This window comes from Leptodactylus fuscus, chromosome 1, assembly GCF_031893055.1.
Source record: "Leptodactylus fuscus isolate aLepFus1 chromosome 1, aLepFus1.hap2, whole genome shotgun sequence".
NCBI lineage: Eukaryota > Metazoa > Chordata > Amphibia > Anura > Leptodactylidae > Leptodactylus > Leptodactylus fuscus.
The window spans coordinates 68,786,665-68,809,258 of NC_134265.1; positions in this window are offsets into that span (position 1 = coordinate 68,786,665).

Consider the following 22,594-nt stretch of genomic DNA (forward strand, 5'->3'; position numbering starts at 1 on the left):
GCACTTTTGACCATTTTTCCCGCTACGGCGTTTACCGAACAGGAAAAATATTTGTATAGCTTTGTAGAGCGGGCGATTTCGGATGTGGGGATACCTAACATGTATGTGTTTCACAGTTTTTAACTACTTTTATATGTGTTCTAGGGAAAGGGGGGTGATTTGAATTTTTAATCCTTTTTAATTTTTTTTATATTTTTTTTACTTTTTGTAAACTTTTTTTTTTGCATTTATTAGACCGCCTAGGGCTATTGACATGGGTGGGCGGTGTCACGGATTGTCAGAGCGGTGGGGGTCGGCAAACATGGCTGCTCCGGAGCGTTATAGAGCGCCTCCTGGAGTATCGTTAAGGTGAGGGGTAAAGTGTATGTATATGTGATTGTGTGGGGTTAGGGGCGAGGCTGTAGAGGGCAATATGAATTTTGTGGCTTGCTATGGTCCAAAGTGTGTGAAATTGCAGAGATGGTGGTGTGAGTTTGGGTTTTGTGGGGGTCCTGGCACAAACGTATGTGCGCTATTGTGACGAAAAGTAGCCTATTGTTTAATCGGGTGTATTAACTATGTTTGTGGAAAATTTCAGCCAAATCGGTGGAGCGGTTTTTCCGTGATTGAGGCACAAACATCCGAACATGCAAACATCCAAACACACAAACCCACAAGCTCACAAACTTTCACATTTATAATATTAATAGGATTTGGTCCCGCAGATAGATGTAGTAATTATCACATTGCTCTTGTTTTCACAGAAAGAGCGATGTTGTCATTGACACTTCAGACCTAATATTTACAATTAAAGCAGACACCTTTAGATAAAAACAATTATACTTCAAGGGAGTATAAATTCTAAATAAGATTTTTTATTTTAGACATAGTTTTGTTACTGTTTTTGTGTGTTATTGACAGCTCTGTTGTACTGATGGGGCACAAATGTTGTAGATTAGTACAAATTTACATTATGCACACTGTATGTTGTAAGGGACAGTACTCCAATACTTCCTCAAAACTGTAATCTATTGCATTTCTCTGTCAGTTGATTCCCTTTCAGTTTGCCATAAAGCACACAGTTTTGGATATGGTCCTTGACCCTTACATGGGAACCCAGCTCAAAGATGGCACAGTAAAGAGGTGACCATATATTATCCTTCTGGTACAAGGATAGTCAATTATCTGTAACGTGCAAGAACAGGGAAATCTGACCAGCACTCTGGTGAGAGTGAAATGGTCAGTCCTTATTATGGCAGTATCCATAGAAAAAAAAGAAGATGCAGTCTCTATATTCTCCAAGTGATTCTTTATTAAGCAGACTTTCTGTCAAAAACACTGCAGAAAAAAATATGATGCATTTCTGCTGCGGTCTTTTCCGCCGCATTTTTTGTTGCAGAATTTGCTGCATTTTTATGAGCCAAAGTCAGGAAAGACTGTAAAAGGAACACAGAATATAAAAGAAGCAGACATTTAGACATTTCCCGTCTGTTAAATCTACTCCTGACTTTGGCTTAAAAACTGCAGCAAAATCTACAACAAAAAACGCAAAGTGGGACCATAGCTTAAAACAGTAATAAAGGACACCTATCATAGTAATCTACATTATCTAAGAGGGTACAACTAATAATACACAGCAACTAGTAATACACAACTTAACTTACAGAAGCATCATTCATCTCAATGAGCCCTGGGTGCCACAAGCTGGTGTCGCCATTTTAAGGAGTATCGCAGGTAATCAGAATTATATCCAGCGCCAGTGATCTGTTGCCATGATAGCTGAGAGCCAATTGAAGGCTCCCAGGCTGGTCTAACATTAAGTTCTATTACAGGCTTCAGCCTGTAATAGAACTGCCAGCATGTTGCAATTCATTGCAGAGTAGAAGCATTGTAATGCACTGCATTAGTGATCAGACACCCTGGGAAAAAAAAAAAAAAATCAAAAGAGCTGAACTGTGTTCCTGAATAAGATGAAGGCGGCACTGGGGAGTTCTCTTGCAGCACTGGGGACGCCCCCAGTGCTGTTTGAGCATTGGGGCCCGCCCCCAGTGCTGCGAGATAACTCATTTGCATAAAGACGGAAAACGGAATATCTACCAAATGGTGGCGCAGAGAAGACATCTAAAGGTAGGAGATGAATAGCCTATCTTAAGGCTATTTCTACGTTTTAGTTAGAGAAAAAGGGATTCTAATGATAGGATCCCTTTAAAAATTTTAATAAAAAAATTATCAAAACAATAGATATTCCCCAAAATAGTATAACTAAAAATTACATCTAGCCTGCAAAAAAGATGCCCTATACATCCTTGTGCAAGGAAATATAAAAAAGTCAGGATATGGCAATTTCAAGACTATATATATATATATATATATATATATATATATATTTTTTTTTTTTTTTTGCAAAGATTTGGATTTTTTTAAGGGGTTAAAACATAAACACAACTATGTAAGTTTGGTATCCCTGGAACTGTACCAATATATAGAATATAGGTGATGTAATTTTGGCTGCACAGTAAATGCTGTAAAAACTAAGCCCATACGAAAGTTATGCAGTTTTTCTCCAATTACACCCCAGTCTGAATTTTTTTCCAGCTTTCTACTATGTTGTACAGAATTAAGAAGTACAAATTGTTCCACAAACACTAAGCCCTCATATGGCTCTGTGAACTGAAAAATAAAAAAAAGTTATGGGGTTTGGAGGCCAGGGAGTTAAAAACGAAAATTGAAAAATGCCTACAGCAAGAAAGAGTTAAGCAAAGTGGCGCAACGCAACGTAAACACTTTCTTTAATGATTAATCTAAAATATTTTAGGGATAACCTCTCTGTGTTTGTCTTTGTTTTCATTTGCTAGCTTGTCTGAAAAAAATGTCATCATTACTATTAATGCATCTAAGGTAGACAAATTGTCTATATGCGATAGCTCCTGCGATATGATAAGGGTGTAAGCTTCCATAATGAAGCAGCAAGTTAGTTATCAAAGGTTTTCTATAGTAATTTGTATGAATTTGGTCATCCTCAATAGATACCTTACATCTAGAAAATACAAATGTTGACCCCAAAAATTGGAAGTAAATGTTTTGGGGCACCAAATTCAGATTACAATTCCTCACATCAAATATATTATCTCTTAAATCAGATAGAATCTCAATATTAAATTGATCCTCTGAATTCTACAAAATCTGTAATTGTCCCCAAAATACCAATAGTAGCAGGACCTTTCCCTCTTTACAGACTTTAATTGACTTTGGGGTATTATTATACATATTCTACAAACTTAATTTGTAAATCGTTTTAAAACGGCTCCAACAATCCAAAATTCAATCATTTCAATAAGAGAGATGAACAAACAAGGTTCAAATTGTAGTCAGTCAAGTTACCTGACAGTTACAACAGTCACCTACTGTATATCTTTTAACCCACAACAGTTGCTTCTTTAAAACTTTGCCTCAACCTCTTTCTCCACTGTCTACTCATCCAGTTCCGTTTCTCAAAGAGAGACTGAACCGGGAGACAGGATATTCCTTGAGATGAGTTTTCATGCCTTTGACCACCTCCAATGTAAGGTTAATCATCTGAGGTAGTTGAGTTGGCTTGTGTGGAGAAATAAATCTGTTGTTCACCATCGTAAAATTTCCTCTTTAATCTTTTATTATTCCACCAATCAAATGTGCAACCAGAATCAAAGTCCTCTTTATTGCTAAGGAATGCATCCATTTTTTTTTCTCTTTATTATCCGCTTAAATAAAAACTCATTTTCCCTCGAAGTTCTTAAATAAACCTTTTGATCTGGGGCTCGATCAAACAAGTCCTCAGTTTAGCCGTGGCCACACATAATTCTCATATTCTTGTTCATTATGGTCAGTGGCGTAACTACCGTGGTAGCAGCTGCCACAGGGCTCGGGACATTAGGGGCCCGGTGACAGACGCTACCGCTGCTATTATTATACTCGGGGGTCTTTTCGGACCCCCGAGTATACTGATCGGCGGCCTGGGAGAGGTAAGCAGGGCCAACATTAGGGGTGGGCAAACTTGGCTATTGCCCAGGGTCTCAGCACTTGCAGGGGTCCCCTGTTGGTGGAATACTTTCCCTATTAATATAGGGAAAGTATATGTTCGAAGCTGCAGCAATGACTGATACACAGGAGCCGATGATGGAGCTGCAGGTCTGGCTCCACTCAGCGCTCTCAGGATGCTTTCTCTCCCCCCCTCCCTTTCTCTGGCTGTCCTCTGCCCACCAATGAGAGGGCTGAGGAGAGCCCAGGAGGTGGGGATTATCCCTATACAGAAAATGGACCCCTGCTGAGCTCCTGCACACAAGAGAAGGAGCAGAAGAAGCTCCAGGAAAGTGAAACTAAAGAAAGAAAACACAGGTACACAGGACATACTGGGGTTACTATGCTTATTAATATCAGGCATTTCGGGTGATTAATTTTGTTTTAGTAACTCCATGTGCCTCATATTAATAGCAATTAACCCCATCATGTCCCTCACATTAACCCCTGTGTGCTTCACCATAAGAGTTACTAATATGTGAGACATATGGGGGTAATAATAATGAAGATACTTTATTATTATCTCCATGTTTCTCACATATCAGTAACTCTTATGTGAGGTACACAAGGGTTAATGTGAGGGACATGATGGGGTTAACTGCTATTAATATGAGGCACATGGAGTTACTAAATTGTAATGCACATGACCAGACTTTTTATCCACAATTGTCCTGGTATAGCGGTCAGCGGGTGACGTGACAGTATTTAGTCCTGTAGGGGCCACCGAGGGACATAATAATGTGTGCAGGGGCCACTATGGGACATAATACTGTGTTCAGGGGCCACTATGGGGGATAATACTGTGTGCAGGGGCCACTATAGGGTATAATACTGTGTGCAGGGGCCAGTAAGGGGGGATTATACTGTGTGGGGGCCACTAGTGGGGCATAATACTGTGTGCAGGGGCCACTATGGGGCATAATACTGTGTGGAGGGGCCACTATGGGGGATAATACTGTGTGCAGGGGCCTCTAAGGGATATAATACCGTGTAAAGGGGCCACTATGGGGCATAATAGATCACGCAGGAATGTCTGGAGGGGCTCAGTCGAGATCTTCGGGGGGAGGGGGGCCCCAAGTCAAAAGTTCGCCACAGGGCCCCACCATTCCTAGTTACGCCACTGATTATGGTGTAGGATAAGTCCTATTGAATCATTTGTTCTCAAAAGGTGGATCCAGTTCTACTACTCCATAAACTTTACATCATGTGCACATTGGAACGCATGATCTTAAGTCCTTAGCCGCCTAGGCCCTCTATTATCACAGTACGATTTCAGGGAGTTGATGTTCTAAACTTTTGTTAAAGCACTTGCTCAGTTTCTGCAGTTTCTATGATTGGTAGGGAATGTTCCAGTTGAACTTTCTGCTTTGGGATGTTTATTTTTCCTGTATTAAATATATCACAGGTAAACAAATTGCAATATGGGTATTAGGGAAATAAGGGAAATACAATATCCATAGTCACGACTATAAAGAGGTTTGGGGCACACAAGTAATACCGTCTTTAGTGGTCTCTCAGAGTAACTCACAATAACATGTTAGTAAATGAACATAGTCTCAGTCTCACACAGTCTCAGTGTGACACTCAGTAGTAGTCCACGGCTTTTCTCTGCCTACAGTATAAATTTCCTCCAGTTAGTCTATAGCTGCTCGCAAGATTTCCAGGGACACCTTCAGACAACAGTTTCTTTGGTCCTCACTCCCCAAAAAGTTCACAGCCTGGAACAGGCCAAGCAACGGTTTACCACTGAGCAAGATCTCACTAAGGCCGTTTGCACATGACCATGTGCTTCCTGCCAACCATGAATTAAAGGCATGGGCAGTGCATGGGGGACACGTAGATGTCCCCCATGTGCCACCTGTGCATCGGCCATGCTTCCGTGGCCTCTTTCACTAAATCAATAGGAACCATGGAAGCAGGGCCCCAAAACAGAACAGGAATAGGACCTGTTCTATATTTCGCGTCCCGGACTGTCAGGCTGTACATGTAACTGTGTAAGGGGTCAGTGTGGTATCCAGGAAAAAAAATTACTGTACAGTGACTTTACACATGGTCATCTGCAGGGGGCTTTACTTTTCTATCACTGTGCTCTAACTACAGCCACAGGGATTTAACCCTTCCTATGCATTCCATATCATCTTTCATATGTACAAGATGCACTTTTTTGGTCAATTATATGACATGTATTTTGCATCTTCTCAGTGGTTTTTGCTTATTAAGCCTCTATCTCAAAACTGGTGAGTGGGGACTTGCTGATATGAGGTCTACCATAGATAGCACGCAGGAAGTAGAGGAGAATCTGCTCCATAACTATTGATACTATAGATAAAACACAGGAAACAGTCTTGAATCTGCTATATAACTATCCCTCTGACAATCAAATGCTGTAGCAGCATCATACAAGGCATTTGAGCGGTATCCAGTGATGGAGCAATACTTCTATGAGCCCAGTGTGATGTATGGACTGAGAACCCCTTCCTGGCAAAAGACTCATACATTAGACAATTGCAACTGACTGTATAGCTGGTTGATGTTTAACCTAGAAACCATACAGTGGGCCTATTCCTGCAGTCCCGCTCTCTCATGCATCTATGTAGTGGAGAGGGGCAGGGTGTGGTAGGGCTTGTCTTGCTGTGCTTTTACAGATAAATGTAATGTGTAATGTGACATTGAAATATAACGTGCAACAAACTGTATTTTGTATCACTGATAAGGGTACACATAGTGAAAATGCAACTTAACCCCTTCCCGCCGATGGCATTTTTTGATTTTCGTTTTTCGTTTTTGACTCCCCTCCTTCTAAACCCCATAACTTTTTTATTTCTCCGCTCCCAGAGTCATATGAGGTCTTAATTTTTGCGGAACAATTTTTTCTTCATGATGCCACCATTAATTATTCTATATAATGTACTGGGAAGCAGGAAAAAAATTCAGAATGGGGTGGATTTGAAGAAAAAATGCATTTCTGCGACTTTCTTACGGGCTTTGGTTTTACGGCGTTCACTGTGCAGCCAAAATGACATGTCCCCTGTATTCTGTGTTTCGGTACGGTTCCAGGGATACCAAATATATATGGTTTTATTTACATTTTGACCCCTAAAAAAAATTCCAAAACGGTGTTAAAATTTTTTTTTTCTAAAAGTCGCCATATTCCAACGGCCGTAACTTTTTTATACATAGGTGTACGGGGATGCATAGGGCGTCTTTTTTTGCGGGGCCGGGTGTACTTTTTAGTTCTACCATTTTCGGGAAATGTTATTGCTTTGATCACTTTTTATTCAAATTTTTATCAGAATTAAAACAGTGAAAAAACGGCGGTTTGGCACTTTTGACTATTTTTCCTGCTACGGCGTTTACCGAACAGGAAAAATATTTTTATAGATTTGTAGAGCGGGTGATTTCGGACGCGGGGATACCTAACATGTATATGTTTCACAGTTTTTAACTACTTTTATATTTGTTCTAGGGAAAGGGGGGTGATTTGAACTTTTAATACTTTTTATATTTTTTTATATTTTTTTTTTTACTTTTTTTTTTATTTTTTTTTTTGCATTTATTAGACCCCCTAGGGGTGTTGAACCCCAGGGGGTCTGATCACTAATGCAATGCATTACAATGCTAATGCATTGCAATGCATTGCAAAAAATCATCATCTCTTTTGCAGGCTGTATACACCAGCCTGCAAAAGAGAGAATTTGCAGACCGGCTGGGAGCCTTTAACAAGGCTCCCGGCTGTCATGGCAACGGGGGGTCGGCCCTGGAGCATGCTCCAGGAGCCGGTGATCCCTGCCAAAATGGCGGCGCCCATACGCCGCTGGGAAGATGGCGCCTCCGGCGCCTTTGACAGCAGCGCCGGAGGAGTTAATGCATCCGATCGGTCCGGGGACCGATCAGAGGCATTAGAGCCGGTTGTCTACTGCTTAAAGCAGTAGACACCCGGCGGCTATGACGGCTGCCCGGCTCCCGGGCGGTCGCCATAGTTACAGACCCGACACGCGCCGTACTATTACGGCGCATGTCGGGAAGGGGTTAATATCAGAGATTCCGCTGTATTTTCAATTGCCAAATTACTGCAGCGAAAAACATTCAAAATTGGTTGTTTTTTTCCTGCCACTCACCAGTTTATTGTCCTGTAGTCCCCTCAGTTTTCAGGCTTGGCATTGCTACATGCTAGTTATACAGTCCTGCCTGCGCCATCCCTTCCTGCTGTTGGGTAGTAATGTGAATTTCTATTATGTTACCGGACAGTGTAGATTTAATGCATATGATTTAACAGACTGTGTGAAAGGGAGGGAAAGGATAGGCAGTAAGAACTACCATGATGTGCAGTAACTTCCCTCAGTGACAGTCTCCTGTGTCTATAATGGCGGTTACACAAGTCAGGAGAATTAACCATTTCACTGCTTTTCTGTAGAAGTTCCTGACACAAAGGTGCTCCTATAGTCACAGCCTGAATGTGTAGTTAAGAGGAGGGAACAAGCAAAAACTTCCATTTATTTACTTATGCCTGCATTCTCTGTTGTCATTTCCAGCCAAGGCATCATGACCAGTGCCCTAACAGAAGACATGATAAATCAATCCTCCATTATAAGATAAGATAAGATAATCCTTTAATAGTCCCACAGTGGGGAAATTTCAGTATGTTTCAGCTGCATAGTAATACAGATACATGATAATACACAGTAAATATTGCAGAAGTAGTAGACACACATATGCTGAGAAAGATATACTAGGAGTCCTGAGGAACAGAGCAGCTAAGGAACAGAGAAGAAAGAAGGAGGACATTCATAATCATTAGTTCTCTGTGCGGAGTGATCTTCGCTTGGTCTGATGTAGATTATACAGCCTGGTCGCGGTTGGAAGGAAGGACTTGCGATAGCGCTCCTTCTCACACTTGGGGTGAAGCAGACGGTCACTTACAGTGCTGCCAAGTCCCATCAAGGTCTCATACATGGGATGGGATTTGTTCTCCCGCATGGAGGTCACCACAGACAGTATCCTTCTGTCACCCACCACCTGTACTGGATCCAAGGGGCTCCCCAGGACAGAGCTGTCCAGACATGTCCAGGCTGTATTATATTACCTAGTATACCAGTACTGCCTGTATGGTGGCTGTGTTAGCAGATACCATTAATGATGTGAGGAGTAATGATGAGAGGCGCTGTCTACCATCGTCAGGGCTCGTTCACATCTGCGCGCGGGAGTCCGTTCTGCAGGTTTTCGTTTCCTGCACAAAACTGGGCAGGAGACGGAAACCTGCCGGCATCTTTTCAAATCCATTCATTTATGCTCTCCGCGGCGAAACCGTTTTTTTTAAACCGGACACAGGTTTAGACATGCAGTACTCTGTGTCCAGTTTTTAAAAAACGGTTTCGCCGCAGAAAGCATAAAACACTCACCGGCGCTCACGGCCGGATTCGGCATGACAGGTTTCCGTCTTCTGCATGCAGAAGACGGAAACCTGAGAACAGAGTACCGAACGCTAGTGTGAACCCAGCGTCAGCAGTATTAATCACCTAAACTATACATAATAGTGCTGGTTTCATGGTGACACAGGCCCCCATTTTTCACAGGGCCTATTTATTCCCAAAGTGACTTTGATCGTTTTGCTTATATCCAAGTGAATAAAGCACTTGAGGTAGAATAGAAACTTCCTTTTGAGCTGCTTGCAGTCTCCTCTGTGTCTCTGTTTCTCCCCTCTCACTCACTCTCCTATTGTGACTAATAATATAACACCTCTGTGACCCTCTGTCTATCTTGCACTAGCAAGAAAAAATTTGCCAGATATTTCAGCATAAAAATCACTTTATATTATTATATATATTAGCGGCCATTAAAACTTATTAAATAACCTGCAACTAAAACTACTGATTTTGCAGTAACATTACATAGCTGCCATCAGTATCATAACTAAACTTCTTTGGCTATGGAGGGAGCCCCATCCCTATGGCATATTCTTGATAGCAGAGTTTATGGGTGCTGCAGAGGTGACTCATAAACCTCAAAGGGATACAGCCATAGTACCCACATCCACTATTATCAAGACTATATGGTGAGTAAGCAGCAAAGAATCTGGCATGTAAACCATGCTAGGAGCTGTGTGTTCTTGTGAATCATGACAGTGGGATTACGCCAATCTAAAATGACTAGACTATCAATTTGTTAAATCCCCTATAAAGGGTAATCCAGTTCCTTGCTATTGATCACCTGATAGGTCATCTGTAAGAGACCACTGGGGGGTCCAACACCCGACCACAAACTTTATATCCCTAGCTGCAGTTCTGATGATGGCCATCCATGTAATGAATGAGCAGGTGGGGTTTACAAGCTTATTCTCCTTTGGGGCATTCTCTATTAGACAGTCATAAAATAAACACTCCTGTCACTACTGAAAAAGCAGTTTTTGTTTTGTTTTTTGTTTTGTTTTTTTAATTTATGGTGACAATCATCTTATTTTATGTATATAATGATTTTATTCTATGTAAAACGTGTTTGTCTTTTCATCACAGTAATCAGATGTAGTGCTATTCATTAGTAGAATATACTGTATACTATAATATATTCATTAACGTGCAATTCAGAACAGTTTTCCACTTTGGATAGAGACAGCATTTAATACAATTGGAGCTGACTCCTTGATTGGACTGAATCAAAGAATCACATGATCCTCACCACAAAGTCATACACTATTGATCTAAGTGTAATGCAATATCAGAACTGGTCCCAGACATCTCAATTTCTCACCAGTTTCTTTGAAGTTTAGCTTCATTCCAGCTGGACAAGTGATAGCTCTCGTATACAATTGCTGCTGTGATGACACATGAAATGGGAAAAACTTCACATTTCATCTCTTCCATCTTAGAGCTTAGAAGTATTCACATGTTTACATACTCATATTGATTAAATCTAGTGGAAGAATATGGTAGAAATAGAGATTACAAAGCTATATTGGAAATTCCAGAGATATATTCTCTTTTTAAACAATAGCATTTATTGGGATTTCATTTAGTATATTTACAAAGAAAGTGCCACTGCAGTATATTATTGGTGGATTATGATACTGTATGATATCAAAAGTAAAAATGAATCTGGTTTGGACAGCATCAAGATAATTAGTTGTCTAGATCTGCATCTAACTGGTGTGTGGAGGGAACTGAGTGTAAAAGGAAATCCTAGGAAATACAGATAATTCTGGAAGGAAGATGACAACATTTAGAAGCGCACATAAAAAACCTTGTTCTGCTTATGAAAATGTACATAAATCAGCAATATTGTAATAGGTGCTGATGGGAAGACACCAGTGCCATGTTAATGGCAGTATGGCTGCTCCCTCTAGGTTCCACTGCACTCCTCCATGGCCAACATGTTGTCCTGGGCTGCCTCAAAGCTGATGCCCAAACACCAACCCTCTGCATCACCTGAAGACACCCACCAAGGTCAACACACAGACAGGTAGATGTCATGAACATAACATATGGTATATTCAGTGGAATACAATTCTCAGTTTAATCGATGAAAGTCTTCATTTAAATGATAGATCTAGTTTGCAAAATTTAAGTTGTGGAGGTGAAACAGCACGCTTCCTCTGTTGCAGGACATGCACTGCCCGTCATTGGAGAACCTCTTCTCTTCTTCATGAGTGACTCTAAGGGATCCTATGGGCATCTTTATGGCTGTGAAGCTGCTATACATCCTATGGGTATCTTTATGGCTGTGAAGCTGCTATACATCCTATGGTGTCTTTATGACTGCTACACCTCACGAGCTGTCAAAAAAGCTTCCAAGCTTGCCAATCTCAAGTTGATGGTGAAGACTGGTTCTGTACACCATACCAAATACTAGGGTGCCATCATAACAGCTTGTCATAGCCATATACCATCTAGTACTATATTAGAGGAATGCTACTTAAACTGCAGGGCTTCTCTGATCACCATGAATACTCACTTCAGAGTTTTAGTTGGTTAGATCAGTCTGGCTTTCCTAATCATTTCATTCATCTCTTTTACTATATCTGCTGTTCCAGGTGATAATATCTGGCTTATATTTGGCTATATTTGGGCCGTGCTCTTGAATTGTACTCCTAGCTTGTAAAATACTATATAATCAGGTGAATTCTTGTAACCATGTGTTGACGTGTTGATCCATAAGGTAATATTGTTGGAGGACTCAGCTTCTTATAAAAACATGTACATTTATTAATGTCTTCATGTCAAAATAGATACAGGGAAAACTTCCAGAATAAACAGAAATATCAGTCAATGTCTTATTAGCTTACATCATGGGAGAAGCTCATAGGTAGATTTCTTTAAAGGGATTCTATCATTAAAAAACTCATTTAAGTAAAAGCACAAAGTAAAAGCATATAGGAATAGACTTTATAAAGGCTATTCATCTCTTACTTTTATCTTGAAGGTCCGCGCTGCCATTTTTGAATTTTTCTTCATTCTTCATTGTGCTCAGACAGCACAGGAGGCGTTTCTCCTGTGCTCTGAGCTCAGATTTGTCATCCACTCCAGCGCCGCCTTTCTCCTGCTTGAACGGCTATTCTCTTCCTCTTTTTACAGGAGACCGCCACAAAATGACCGATGGAACAGCCAACTGTGCATGTTTGTCGGTCATTTTTCAGTGGTCTCTTGTAAGAAGATAAGTGGAGAGGAGGAGAATGGCCCACGGAGCAAAAGAAAGGTGGCGCTGGAATGGATAGCAATGCTTTTTAATTATATAATCCCTTTAAGCTGGATCTCTTGCAGTTCCATCTTGGGGTCTCCGCTTTCAGGTTTCCATTTCCTGCCCGAAACTGGGCAGAAGACGGAAACTGCAGGCATTTTTCAAACCCATTAAAATGAATGGGTTTGAGGGTTTGAAAAGTGTTCGGCTGTGAGCGCCGGTGAGCATTTTGTGCTCTCCGTGGCGAAACCGTTTTTTTTTTAACTGGACACAAAGTTGGACATGCAGGACTTTGTGTCCAGTTTTAAAAAAATGGTTTCGCCGCAGAGTACAAAACGCTCAGGCTGGAAACCTGAGGATGGAGACCAGATGCTGGTGTGAACCCAGTGTAGTCAATATGTAATCAGTATGTAGTCCGTTTTCCATAGACCTCAATGTTAAAACAAAACTGATTGCTTGCTGTCCGTCTGGAATCCTTATTTTCAGTATGGAGACAAAGTTCTGCAAATTCTACTGTTTGGACTGCCCGTACTCAGACGCAGAGGTCCAAACTAGCGCAGGACAGGGCCACTCGGTTTGTTTTCAGTCCTGTGGCTGCCTCACCTCACCTCATTAGAGGTGCGCCCCTGATCTGGATCGTTTAAAATCAGTTTTTGAAGATGTTAAAAACTGATTTCAATCAGATTTGCCAAACGCAGATGTGAATCAGGCCAGGCACGTCATGAATATTGTAATCTAATAATATTTAACAGCACAAACTGCATACATTTCCCCTGACTTCTCTACTCCTATGTTTTCCTATCAATTCCATGATGCCTCAGCACAGCATTACCTTGGCAGCTAGAGCCAATACCATCTCTGTCTGCTGGAAGGACAGTGTGATTATCATCCCTTTTATATTTACCTAAATAAGCTAAGAGACCATAAGTATACAATCAAGGCTATGATTTCCTCCATTATACAGTAACTGTAGAGTAGGAGCCTGAAGTAATCACCAACAGTAAATGTGATAGAACTTTGTGTTCATCCTGTGAAGAGCTTGTGTGATACAGTTCGGGCAGGTTTATCGTACAGAAAGTTCAAGTACCTGTATGAGTGGATACAGCTTGAATCCTAGAATATCTTTCTTGCACAGTTTTCCGACAGAGGAAAAAGTAAATCTTTGGGACTGCTGTTCACAGCTAGGACTAGAATCTCAGGCAAGATGCCAACATCTTTAATAATTAAAATGAAATAATAATAAATTAAGAAAATAAAAGCAGAACAAATTATTTTAAAAAAATATAATACGTTTCAGTTTAGATGTATAAAGTAGAAGACAAAGTCACGTTCCCTATAAGCTTACTGTCCAATCTATAACATGTCGCTTGCAGTATCCTGTGACTTGATTGAGAGGACTGGGCAGTTAATATTATGACAGCCTCATTACTGGGGCATTGTGAGATAGACCAGGAACATTGTGACTTTAGCTGAGGTGATGGTTAGGTCATATGGCAAATTTAGAAGCTATATACGTTATCTAACGGAGAGGAATGACAATGTTAAAACAGACTGCACAATAGTCTGAACAATTATGCCATAACCTTGTCATGCAGTCCCTTTTCAAGCCAAATGAATGTCTACAAGCACCGTATATTCATAAATCCTCAAGAAAGTCCAAGTAGATTTCAGCATTTGTTTTCATTTGTATCGAACATAGTTTAAATAGAATTCCCTGAATACAATGTATCACAGGCGTTTTGACAATTTCAACTGCGCTACATGCCTCTGACATGAAATATAATATTTTTATTCATTACTTTTTTCCATTGATAGGCATCAATGATCACTGAATCTAAAAGTATGTTCATTTTTTTTATTAGAAGTCTGTAAAACAACAGGAAAAATCACAATCTTTTTATTTAACAGCATGGCGCTGTATGTTTCATATAGTGTTTCACTGCAATCTTTACATCCAGTCCTTAAAACAGCATTAAATTATCTTTATGGCCTACGATACCGGGGCCAAGGGAAATAAAATAAAAGTATAAAAATGATAAGAGTCCATTTGTAAAGTACAGCAGCTAAATAGCAGATGGTCATACCTAAATGATTTTACAGATCAGGTCTAGTTTAACCCCTGATGGGCAAGGAGCATACTGCAGAAATTTCTAATGGCATTTGGTAAATGGAGCATTGCTTTCATGTCTCTTTATATCAATAGAGTCAGTATGCTGTGCACAATTCCGAAAAGGCCAGGTTCACACAGGGCAGTTTTGATGCAGTCTTTTATGTTTCTTTGAGGGCTTTTTATAACCAGAAAGAAGTACGATTCTTCTCTTTTATGGATTAAACTGCCCTATGTGAACAAGGCAAAAGTACTACTGTGAATCAGTACAGACATTAGATATATGTTAAAGGATATGGCTACAGTTAGGGCATTTTCTTATTTAAAGTGAACCTGCCACCAGGAAAATTCAGTCCAATCTGTAGCTCAGAAGAAGCTGAGGAGATGTACATTTTGTTAGAAACCTCCAGTAAAATATGTAATACACTTATTTAAATTTCTACTCATTCTGGGACTAGGAGTCCAGTGGGCGGCTCACATGACTACTAAGGACAGAAAATGCAGAGATTTATACTACAAGATATACTGAATATTACGAAAATAGTGCTAAGCACCCTGTCAGGGCTTGAACCCAGAGACTTTGATGTCCTAGGTTGCAGCTCTTCCAACTGAGCTATTCAGCTAGACCATTAAGTATGTTATTAAAATGTACTGACCTGTACTGAGGAACATAAAACACTTAAAGGGGTTGTCCAAGCAAAAATGGACAATGCTTTTAACATTTAAGTCACTTGGGGACATTGAAAAAAAATTAAAAAATCATCCTCGCCCGGGTTCTTCTGCTCTGGGGGCATCTTCCGGAGTTCCGCTGCAGTCACTGATTGGTCTCAGCAGTCATGTGACCGCTGAGGCCAATCAGCGAAGAGCCTGCAATTTCACTACCTGTGACATCACAGGTCCTTTTCCACTGAGGCCAATCAGTGACTTCAGTAAAACTCCACAAGAAACCCAATAGATGCCGCTGGAGCAGAAGAACCAGGACATGCAGGAGGACACCGATGCATTGGTGACAAGTGAGTATGCTTTTTTTTTTTTTTTTTTTTTTTTTTTAATTTTAATTTTCACTTCTCCCGAGTAGGCACCCAAGAAGGGCTAAAAGGATTGTCTGTTTTTGCCTGGACAAACCCTTTCAAGGGTGTCTGAATTTTCATTAAAAGTTAAAATATGTGCAGAATCTTGCTGGGCAGTCTGTTCTATGACTGTATAAGCCTTCATACATGGTGTCCTATTAGTTTTTCTGCTACTAATAATCACATTATGACTGCAGAACATTTTGCATTTGTCACTTAGGCTGTTGGCATGTACAATTAGAAGCAGTATGCCCACTCTCCTATCCACTACCACTGGTTTAGCATTTAATTCTGCCAGGAGTAACTGTACAATAGTAAACAAATAGCTGAGAAAAGCCAGTGACCATCATTTAGGAGTTCCAGGGACACTTAGCTGCAAATATAGGCCAAATACATGCCAGCATGACACAGCAAAAGAGCAATCTGTGAGCACAGTCACAAAAACTGCTTGCTGTCTGTGAATAATATCCCATCTGTAATTACAAAAGCAGTCAGTAGATAGAAGTACATAAAAGACTTTGATACATTGCAAGCTGTCAGATTTGCAGAGTGTTCAGTCTTTTGCACAGAGAAAGCAGTTTGCAGACATACTAGCAGGAGAATCAGCTCCTCCCATCTGCATTCACTATGTGAAGAAAGAAAAGAACCACCCTCTCCACTCACTGTGAACCATCTTGTATCCATGGAAAACAGGGAATGACCTGCAAATTAGCTACAAGGGAGACACCTAGAGGAAGGAACTTTAGAGAGGTTCTTCAGGAAAAATGCAGGAACATTTTTAATTACTATGTATTACATTTGGTCCAGAAATGAGACTAAGTTATCTGAAAATTTAACGACCATTTAAGGAGAGACAGGAACTATTACTATTACTATCTAATTGCAGGAGCCACCATATGTGCCAGTGTCTCTTCTCTCACTCAGTTCCTACTCACTCTTCCACCTCCCAATGGACGTTACTTCTTACTGTATCAACATGAGTTCACCAAAGATATCAGGGTGCTAGTCAGGCGAGCGAGAATGGGAAGGCAAGAAAAGTATGTAATATTTTGATTTATACAATCTTTATTTAATTGTTAGTGACAATGTATAGTCAACTATACAATAAAAATTACAAGATATCTCCACTATATATGCCACTGGAAATTTTTTGGAAACATTTCTACAAATAGAGTGAATAACTACTTGGCTATAACATTATTATTAAACTTAATGTTAAACTTTTCTTCCTACAGTTGCCATCTGCTTGTCTCTTTAGTACACTTTAAACAGACAGATCTTGTTATTTATTAATAATCACTTGCAGATGCTCGGGAGGTGGCCTACCTATTTTTAAAGAATTTATTTTTAACTTTAGGAGAGGTGATCATGTATTAAAAGAGATCTATCTAGAACTCTGTGTTAATGAAAAAATTGTGGATTAAATGTTTATTAGAATATATTATTACAATGTTTTAGATTCTGACCATGTAAATAACAAGGAACAATTAGGATAAGGTGATAATGTAACAAATAGTAGCTATATGAAAAAAAAAAAAAAAATCTGAAAAACCCCATAAATGTGAAGGCATGTTTTCTTAGAGTAATGCTTTTTTTTCTATTGAATGTCACAATGGAGGAAAACACACTTTGGGGCATATTTAGGAAGACTGTCTAAATATAAAGAAAACTGTCTTTGTTTTTTATAACAACCAATCACAGCACAGCTTTAATTTTTCATGAGCAGAATACAATATGAAATCTGTGCTGTGATTGGTTAATATGGACATCAGACAGTTTTTCTTTTAAAAAAAATTTCAGTTTCAAGAATCTTCCCCATTAAAGGGTGCTGGGTTTTCTTGAAAATCTAAAATATGCCCAGGGGCTTGCTGGGCAGTTTGTTCTTTGACTGTATAAGCCTTCATATATGATGTACTTCTGCTAATAATCACATTATGACTGCCGCACATTTTGCATTTGCCACTGAGGCTGTGGTCATATATAGTAAGGAGTAGAGATGAGCGAGTACTGTTCGGATCAGCCGATCCGAACAGCACGCTCCATATTAATGAATGGATGCACCTGGTTCTTCCGCTTTGACGGCGGCCGGCCGCTTAACCCCCCGCGTCCCGGCTACATCCATTCATTTCTATGCGAGCGTGCTGTTCGGATCGGCTGATCCGAAGAGTACTCGCTCATCTCTAGTAAGGAGCACTCTATCCCCCCATCCATTACTGATTCTATTCTGCCATTTTGCCAGGGGTAACTGTATAATAGCAAACAGATCAGCCCAAAAGCCCAAGTAACCATCATATAGGAAATCCAGGAATGCTGGATTATAAATATAGGGCAAATACCCACAGGTAAACAGCTAAAACACAGGGAAAAAAAATCTATGAATGAAGTCAGAAAAGCTGCTTTCTGCCTGTGAATAATAACCAATCACAGAAACAGCCAGAAGTAGATAGAAGCACATAAGACATTTCCTACATTGTATGTTGTAAGGGCCCCTTCAAAAGGAGTTTACGCTCCGTGTACTCTGTCTACGCTCCGTGTATTCTGTACATTTTACACGTGTAAAAATACATGTGTAAAATGTAGTTAGCCATTGAGTTCAATGGCTTTTTCATATAACGCGCGTCTTTTTGCGCGTTATACGAACATGCCATTGAACTCAATGGCTATCTACATTTTACACGTGTATTTTTACACGTGTAAAATGTAATGAATATACAGAGCGTAAACTCTGTCTGAAGGGGCCCTAAGAGTTGCAGAAAAGTTGCAGTCCCTTGTACTGATCCAGCAGTTTCCAGAAATGTGGAGTATGTGAGGAGAATGACATCTGCATTCACTGCATGAAAAAAGAGCAGAGCCTCCCCCTTCCACTCACTGTGATCCTGAACTGTTTATCTAATGTATCTATTGTGAGAAGGAGACAGGCAAAGTACTGGAATCATGCTATATTAGCCCGAGGTTCCTGATTTATGTTTGGTCCTGGGCGGATTTTGAATAGGCTGCAGCCCAGGTGTAGGTCCTGAGGCTCATTACTGGGTTAGAAAACGGCTGCAGTTACTGTAGTCCAGAGCAGACCCTGAGCAGAATCACAAGCTTTATAAAATGTATAAAAAAGTTAGTGGCATTTAAGTTTTGGTTGCATATTTTGTTTCAGATTACGCTTTACTATTTTGGGCTAAAGCAATCATGAACTCAAAATGAGTCCACTATTGCTTTTGAGCCCACTCCTATTGCTGACTCAAAAACCAGCAGCAAAGTCTGATTTCAATAGAGTAACAAGAATTTAAAGGGCTTGTCCGGGATAAAAGCTAATTCCTACACTAATCTAAACACCCTCTCCCCACATACTTTCTAAATTACATAATTTATCAAAAATTTTTATTTTTACCCATATCACTGGGGCAGTCACCACCAGGGACATTTTCTGATAATCCAGTGACAATCCGTTTCCCTGTTTCCGGAAACAGAATGTCATTACTACTCCCCCTCCCCCTCATCCACTCCATTATACTTATTTTTCTTCTTTTCAGGCTGTCTCCCTCTTTACTGATTGCCGGTGCGCAATAGTCCCGGGACTGCTCTGTGCTCTGCTGCCAATGTTCCACCTCTACTGCGCAGGCATGCGAGCCGCTCCCATGCCTGCACAGTAGAGGTGGATTGTCGGCTTCAGAGCACAGAACAGTGATGGGATTATTGAGTGCACTGGCAGTCAGAAAAGAGGGAGGAAGCCTGTAAGTAAGAGAGGTTAGTATAATGGGGTCGGGGCCTGACTTCATTGGGAAGGGCAAGTAGTGGGTGGGATAGCTAGAGAGAAAGGGAGGGGGTCTATGGAAGTAAGGGAGGGAGTGAGGTGAGAAGGAGCTAGAGTGGAATTTACAGAACAGGAAGCTTAGCTCTAAACAAATGCAGAAGATGCCAGAAGCTCCCAGAGACACCCAGAAATCATTCAAAACACTGCTAAAGGTATTTGGGTGCATTTATTAACCCACTAATAGCACTAACAGACCTTTTTTTAAAAACAAAAAAAACAAAAACAAAACATGTTTTGCCCATAAAATTATTCAACTTCTTTACAGTGGGCCAGAAGTTACTTTCCCTGTGCATGTCCTTTAATTTCTCAATGGGTATCTAATAGGGATGTTTAGAGAAAGTGACTTTTAGTCTACAGTGAACAGGTTTAAGGATTCAGATAGTTACAGTATGGTCACATGATAGAGTTTAGACATTGGGGTCTCATGGGACTGTAAAACAGATTTGAGCATGATAAATAGCATTACTATTTACCTGATGATCACATCTGCATTTGGTATTCCATTCGAGGAGTCCACTTGGAGACCCCTCCATGGAAACCTATACACATTAAAAAGCAGTTAGCAAATAAACCACATGGACCCCATAGACTATAATGTGGTCCGTGTGGTTTCTGTGTGGAAACCGAGCGGAAACCACACAGACCCCATTATAGTCTATGGGGTCCGTGTAGTTTCTTAGCAAACCACTTTTTAATGTGTATAGGTTTCCATTCAGGGATGGGGGGTCCCCAAGTGGACTCTCCAAACCGAATACTGAATGCAGATGTGAACCAGGCCTTACAAATGGAGGAAACTATAACAATGTCAGATTAGGACATCAATATTATGAATCCAGAAAACTTCTTTAACTATGGTGAAAACTCTGCAAAAGACAATCTCTGAGAAAACTACCCCATTCTTAAGACATTTTCATATTATTCATACTGGCTATCAACTTTGAGAAGCCCACCCCCCACAATTGTCTATTTTAGTAATCCATTCAAATTCCCCTGCTCATGGATAAAGCAACACTCCCTTTGTGGAGACTGAGAAATATATTTAATTAGGTGGAGATTTCGCTGTAATGAATAGTTTAGCATATTTTACTTCCCAATGAATATTACAATTAAAGTTGTAATTGGTTTTTATTTCAAACTATTCTTCACATTTGCAAATGTAAATTAACAATTATCGAGCCGAACCTTAAAATATTGTTTCCTTTGAGAACAAAAGCTCTTATGATCCCACTATTACAACACAACATAAATTACGGTGAATATAACCCCCTGCATTCTGCTCCTGATGAAGGGTAGTCATAGCCCACTCCCCATGAAAACGTACTTTATTGGGTACACCATCATCACTAAATGTGCCATCTTAAAATGTTTCTAAATATGTGATTCTTTAATAATACATGAGGAGGATTTACATTCAGTTATACCTAACAGTTTAAGTGTGGTTAGGCAGTGGTATTGGATGAAACGTCTTGGCTCGCAGTTGACATTGATGCTTACATGGTAATATTGTATAAGATATTGTTCTAATGTTGTGCAGTGTTAATGCAGAAGAAAGCAAATACTAACCTTTGTGATATATCCCGCTATTGATGTCATTACTGTGTGCAGACCAGTTTATATTGTCTACACTAAACATAAACTACATGCCATGCTGATAAAGAACAGGACAAGATTAGCAGAGAGCGCAATCTCAATTAAAAAGGCCGAATTCTATGTTGGCGATCAACTAAACAACTGCATTGTGTGTGTGTGTGGGGGGAATATCTGTGTAACGAGAGACATTGGTTCTTCAGCCATCTTGGTCTGTATACTCCATGTTTAACTTATTGTGAGCTCTTTTTGCCATTTGAAGCAAGATTTCAGTGAAAATGTCGGTTATTGCAGAAGGTTGTTTACAGTACATTTTGTTAAAACCTTGAGAATGTTCTCTGAGCTTCAGTCTCCTGTGAGACTGGTGATAATAATTTATACCTAATTAAAAGTGTTTTACAAAGTATTCAAGGCCATAACATTCATCTTGGCTGACTGTGCTAACAATTAGAGGCTAAGATGGCGGCCACACGGATATTCATGTGTTAACTCATGTATGCATGTATCTACCGTCTACCGTCCACCTGACTCACCCTACCAATTTTTGGACCACTTCGCTTCTTGGCTTTCCCACTTTTTATCCATCGAAATTCCTACCCTCATGGGTGACTTTAACATCCCTATTGACACTCCTGTCTCCCCAGCTGCCTCACAGTTTCTCTCAATGACCACTTCTTTTAGTCTTTCACAATGTTCTTCTTCTGCCACACATGTAGATGGCAACACAATTGATCTTGTCTTCCATCAACTCCTCACAGTTTCTAAATTTACTAACTCTTCTCTGCCGCTCTCTGATCATAATCTTCACCATTAGTGCCATCTCCCCTTCACAAGATGCACCTACCCATCATACATATAGGAATTTGCGTGCTATCGATACCCAGCACCTCTTAGATACTCTACAGTCCTCTCTGTCCCCCATCTCCTCAATCTCCTGTCCCAATCTGGCCACCAGTCACTATAATGAAACCCTTAAAAATACATTGGATGAGGTGGCGCCCCCCTCCACTCATAAAGTCCCACATAGGAGGCAGCAACCCTGGCACACACCACAGACACATTTTCTTCAGCGGTGCTCTAGGTGTGCCGAACATCTCTGGAGAAAATCACGCTCACCTGCAGATTTCCTCCACTTCAAATTTATGCTTAAAACATATAGTTCTGCCCTTTACCTCGCCAAACAAGCTTATTTCACCGTTCTCATCTCTTCTCTCTCCAGCAACCCTAAAAGGTTTTTTGAAAGTTTTCACTCCTTACTCACACCCAAGGTAAAGACGCCATTCACAGACCTTAGTGCTGATGACCTGGCCACTTATTTCCATG